A 6,116-nucleotide genomic window follows, 5' to 3' on the forward strand; every position below is an offset into this window, starting at 1 on the left:
AGTCATCACCACCCACCGCCAACTCTTGGGCTACTCTTTTACCAACGAATAGTGGGATTCACCGTCACATTATAACGCCCCCACGGCTGGGAGGGCGAGCATGTTTACGCGACTCGGGCGCGAACCCGCGACCCTCAGATTACGAAGCGTACGCCTTAACGCGCTAGGCCATGCCAGGCCCGTTTGGTTTGCGCGAACTATGAATCTGAAGGTCCGTGGTTCATCTGTTACCGCGAAAACATGATCTCATGATGCGTTATATAACTGACGGTTAGATCTCACTATTCGATGAAAAAAAAAGTAGTTCTTGAGTTAGTAGAGGATAGTGTTGAATAAGTGTTTACTTTCTAGCCTGTCAGTTGAAAATTAAGGACGAATATGTGCATATAGCTTCTGTGTAGCGTTGCGCGAAAGATCTTAAACAAATCTGCACTTTAACCAAAAATAAGTTGCGGGTTCGAATCCCCGTCGCACCAAACATGCCCGTTCTTTCAGCCGTGTGGACGTTATAAAGTGACGTTCAATCCCACTATTCGTTGGTAAAAGAGTAACCCAAGAGTTGGCGGTGGGTGGTGATGACTAGCTGCCTTCCCTTTAGTCTTACACTGCTAAATTAGGGACGGCTAGCGTAGATAGCCCTTGTGTAGCTTTGTGCGAAATTCAAAACAAACCAAAGACAAATTTATTCTGTGATCACTCTGAATTTGGTGAGCTTCGACCGGTTGTTGCTGAAAAGGAATATTTGTGTGTGTGTGTCATTTAGAATACAAAAAGATCGATGTGGCTACTTGAAACATAACAATAGGCGGTAGAAAGCAAACTTACTAACAACAAAAAAGGTTTTCTTCCATTTGTGAATTTATTGATTTCCAATAGCTCAGGGGGCCTGGCATGGCCTAGCGCGTTAAGGCGTGCGCTTCGTAATCTGAGGGTCGCGGGTTCGCGCCAAACATGCTCGCCCTCCCAGCCGTGGGGGCGTTATAATGTGACGGTCAATCCCACTATTCGTTGGTAAAAGAGTAGCCCAAGAGCTGGCGGTGGGTGGTGATGACTAGCTGCCTTCCCTCTAGTCTTACACTTCTATATTAGGGACGGTTAGCACAGATAGCCCTCGAGTAGCTTTGTGCGAAATTCCAAAAACCAAACCAAATCCAATAGCCCAGAAAATGTACCTCAAGTTTTTAATCAGGTTTATGAGAGCACCGAAATACGTATTAATTTTCTGTCGAATATAATTAGTTAGAGAATATTATCCAATATTATGGTGAAAAATTATATGCTGAATAAATTAACAGAGTCACTGTAGAGTGTAGTAATAAGTCAAATAAGTTGCCACTCACTTATTATGTCGGTGGAACAGTTTATAAAATGCTATTCATAATATAGATGCCATCTCTTCGCGATGCGACCCTTCATAACAAGGCTTAATGGCCTGAAAGTTTTTTATACGTTGCAATATACTAACATAATAAAGTAAATATTTTGAACATAATGCTTTATTAACACACTAAAATAAACACTTGTTGACAGTATTAAAATACTAAAATAAATGCTTCAATAAACGTACTTTGGTCCTTTTATAACGAACGTTTCGAAAATGAACGTAACAGTTTCTTTAGTTTTTTTACTAACAGTAAATCAGTGTTTCCGTACCATAGATATAAATAACTATAGACTGGCCAGTCATTACCTTCTATCATTGAAGAATATGTTTCTATGCGGCCGCCATTGCTATGTGGTTAGGTTCGAACTGACAGAAAATGTAAAATGGCTGATAGTGACAATCGACCGTCTAAGAACGAAGGGATCACAGCGCTATGCTATTAACGTTTACACACATCGTGATCAAGAGTCGAAGGCGGAGGGTGTTTCATTCCACAAATACGTTTTGTGTTTTTTGCATAAGATGTTAAGTTACAGTGGAAAACATGGCAGTGGACATGGTGGCGAGAGCAAACTGACGTAGATGTTTACATCTAGTTTTAAAGTGTGTATCAGAGTCTTTCTTGGACGGTATGGCCAAGTGGTTAAGACACGCGACTTGCAATCTGATGGTCATGGGTTCGAATCTCCGTCACATGAAACATGCTCGCCCTTTCAGCCGTGGAAGTGTGATAACGTGACAGTCAGTCCCACTATTTGTTGGTAAAAAAAAAGTATCCCAAGAATTGGCGATCTGTGGTGATGACTAGCTGCTTTCCCTCTAGTCTCACACTGCGAAATTAGAGACTGCTAGCGCAGATAGCCCTCGTGTACCTTTGTGCAAAATTCAAAACAAACCAGACTTTTCTTGGAATTTCACCAATACAAGTCAGCATAACAGTTTGACAGCTTCTGATTTAAAATACTAATCATCCACGACATTTTAATGTTGCCTGCTGGCCAGTCAGACTATACAGGTACGCTGTCAAAACATGCACTGTCCAAAATTCTTGAGCTGTCGGTGCCAGTATGTGTGGTTTTAACAAAGAAAGCACGTTCATGTCACTTCGATGTAATGTAACTGTATATATATATATATATATATAGAGAGAGAGAGAGAGAGTTTGTTTGTTTTGGAATTTCGCACAAAGCTACTCGAGGGCTATCTGTGCCAGCCGTCCCTAATTTAGTAGTGTAAGACTAGAGGGAAGGCAGCTAGTCATCACCACCCACCGCCAACTCTTGGGCTACTCTTTTACCAACGAAAAGTGGGATTGACCGTCAAATTATAACGCCCCCACGGCTGGGAGGGCGAGCATGTTTGGCGCGAACCCGCAGATTACGAAGCGCACGCCTTAACGCGCTAGGCCATGCCAGGCCCTATATATATATATATATATATATATATATAGAGAGAGAGAGAGAGAGAGAAAGATTGGGAGAAGAGGATAAAGAAGTGCTTATAACGGAATTAACCTAGTTTTATTACGGTATATGCCTTTCAATCCACTTTGTTACATTTAATTGTAGTGTATGTGTGAAATATCAGTTATTAAGTGTGTCAGATGAATAAACGTTTTCCACATTGCCAATTGTGGAATTGCATGTTCACATGAAAACAAAGTAGTGCAGATATGATTCTCACATGAAATAGTTGAATTTGAATAGTATATAATTACGAATTATAAATTTAATGGTAAAAGTTGTTAGCTATCCTGTAAATAAATACGTTGCTGTAGTGTTTATAAAACCATTGTACTGTACTCAGTTGGAAACGTCACCGGTATTCATGATTATCATGTTATTAAGATTTGTGAAACTACTATGTGAGAAACATTATCTACATAGCAGTTTTCTGAAATAAGCCTGGCATGGCTAAGTGGGTTAAGACGTTCGACTCTTAATCTGAAAGTCGCGGGTTCGAATCCCCATCACATCAAACATGCTCGCCCTTTCTGCCGTGGGGGCGTTTTAATGTAACGATCAATCTCCACTATTCATTACTAAAAGAGTAACTCAAGAGTATCCGGTGGGTGGTGAAGACTAGCTGCCTCCCTTCTCGTCTTACACTACTAAATTAAGGACAGCTATCGCCCTCGTGTAAAATTCGAAAAAAATATTTTAGATTGTGAGAGAAATTTTATGTAAGTTGAAAAGGGAACACTCAGCACTGTATCGAAAAGTCCACGATTGGAAAGAACATGGCGCGCCACCTCTTGTTCATTAACAACAATACTTTGGATATGTATATTTCTCCGACGTAATAAATACCAGTAAAAAAAGAAGAGATTTTGATCTCAAGATTTCCCTGAGTGCTAAAACCCAATACATTCTTCATATTACTGGTCAGATATGTGCATTTCTTGTGAAAGATTTTTTACTAATTTCTAAGCTAAAATTAGGTTTAGATCATCTTGGCTTGAAAACTCATTACAATCAAATAACAAAACTATCCAAACGTCTCAGTTGGATGAAAAAGGGTCATTGAGGTAAGATTTTGGTTTTTGAAATTCGCGCAAAGCTACATAAAGGCTATCTGCGCTAGCCGTCCCTAATTTTGCAGTGTAAGACTAAAGGGAAGGCAGCTAGTCATCACCACTCACCGCCAACTGTTAGACTACTCTTTTACCAACCAATAGTAGGATTGACCGTAACATTATAAAGGCCCCACGGCTGAAAGGGCGAGCATGTTTGGTGTGACCGGGACTCGAATACTCGAACTACAAAACTCGAAGTTTTGCAATAGAGATTTTATTATACAACAAACATTACTAAACAGGGCTTACTGACGTATTAAAACAAATGTATATATTAATTAATGGTATAAACGTGTTTACAACGTAATTTTCCACCCAATAAAAATTGCTTTAATCAACATGTTCCTTTAACAAAAACAAAAATACTAAACTTAATAACTTCACCGAGTTAAATAATTCGAAATAATGTATATTTATAATAAATTTAGTAACATATTTCTTCATAATTTTTTTTACCTCCACACTGAACTATATGCTTCTACGTTAACACCTTACGAACATAGTAAATGTTCAAACACAGCTACTAAACTGTGTTACGAGACACGTTTTACCATTGTATTGGAATAAATATATATACAGTGGAACCTCTCTAAAGCAGCCACCTTCAGGACTGAGACAAACTGGCCTGATTAGAGGGGGCCACTGTACATAATTAGGGATCATGTAAACAAAAAAATGAACTGTGATTGAATGACCGCTTTCAAGGGATGACCGAATCTGAAGGGTGGCCGCTTAGAGGGTTCCACTGTATATATATACTGACACACAAACTAACCAGGATTCTTTTTCATTGTATACTTCACCGTAAATTTTAATATAACAAGTAACGCTTGTTTGTTTGTTTGTTTTGGAATTTCGCACAAAGCTACTCGAGGGCTATCTGTGCTAGCCGTCCCTAATTTAGCAGTGTAAGACTAGTGCTAGTCATCACCACCCACCGCCAACTCTTGGGCTACTCTTTTACCAACGAATAGTGGGATTGACCGTCACATTATAACGCCCCACGGCTGGGAGGGCGAGCATGTTTAGCGCGACGCGGGCGCGAACCCGCGACCCTCAGATTACGAGTCACACGCCTTACGCGCTTGGCCATGCCGGGCCAGGACAAGTAACGCAAGATTTACTGGTGTTCTGTCTAAACTACTTGTGTAGGGTATCTTATTCATACATCACAACTGGCTTTTACATACTAAAAATCTACCAATACATTCAAACTCAGAGCTGTAAACTTTATTTTTATAAATCTTTATGAGATATTGGCCTAATGTTCAAACTTTCATCAATTCTCACTTTATCTCGCTACAGTTGAATTTCACAGCACAAACAACTGTACTTTTAGATATATGTATGTGACTGATATTACCTACCTATAGGTTACATTCATCAACACCAAAAGTAATCCATGATCCACTTGTATTTACATTATAATATCAAAAGTTTTAAGTTATTTATTCTGTCCATGTTTGATATTTTGAAGTACATATAAATAGATTGTTAAATATATTTTAGGTTTTTGAAGAGAAAGTGGCCAACTTTCTCAAACAAATGGGGCACACAGTAACAGCTGAAAAGATGGAAAGAAAAAATAGGGCACACAGCAACAACTCAAACTAGATAAAAGAACAAATGGGGCACATAGTAAAAACTGATCAGAGAGAAGAAAAAACAAATGGGGCACACAGTAACAGCTGATAAGATAGATGAAAATAAAAATGGGGCATACAATAACAGCTGATAAGATAAAATGAAAGAAAAGGAAAACAAAGAATAAAAATGCTTGACAGGATTACAAACTGGTTAGGAATTGTGAATAACAGGACTCGATCACTGAATATTAGGAACATGGAGAAATGGAAAGTCATATCATCAACACCTGCAAGCAGACATGACACCAGAGATTAACAAAAACAGTATTTTGTTAATAAATGTGATATTCCCTTCCCAGTTTTTAACTACTTGAAAATAAAATTAATGGGTTATCAAACATTCATTATGAGTAACAAATAATTACACTACATATATAGAGCTTTACTACTGTTTTTTTTTTTTAAATTCAAGCTATCCTGAATGTTTACGTTGAAATACACGTTTTCTTTGTAGCAATAACAATCACATGAAATGTCATTTTCAACTTAGCGTGAGCACTGTTAGTAAGAT

The sequence above is a fragment of the Tachypleus tridentatus genome, chromosome 7 (genome assembly GCF_004210375.1).
Source record: "Tachypleus tridentatus isolate NWPU-2018 chromosome 7, ASM421037v1, whole genome shotgun sequence".
Lineage (NCBI taxonomy): Eukaryota > Metazoa > Arthropoda > Merostomata > Xiphosura > Limulidae > Tachypleus > Tachypleus tridentatus.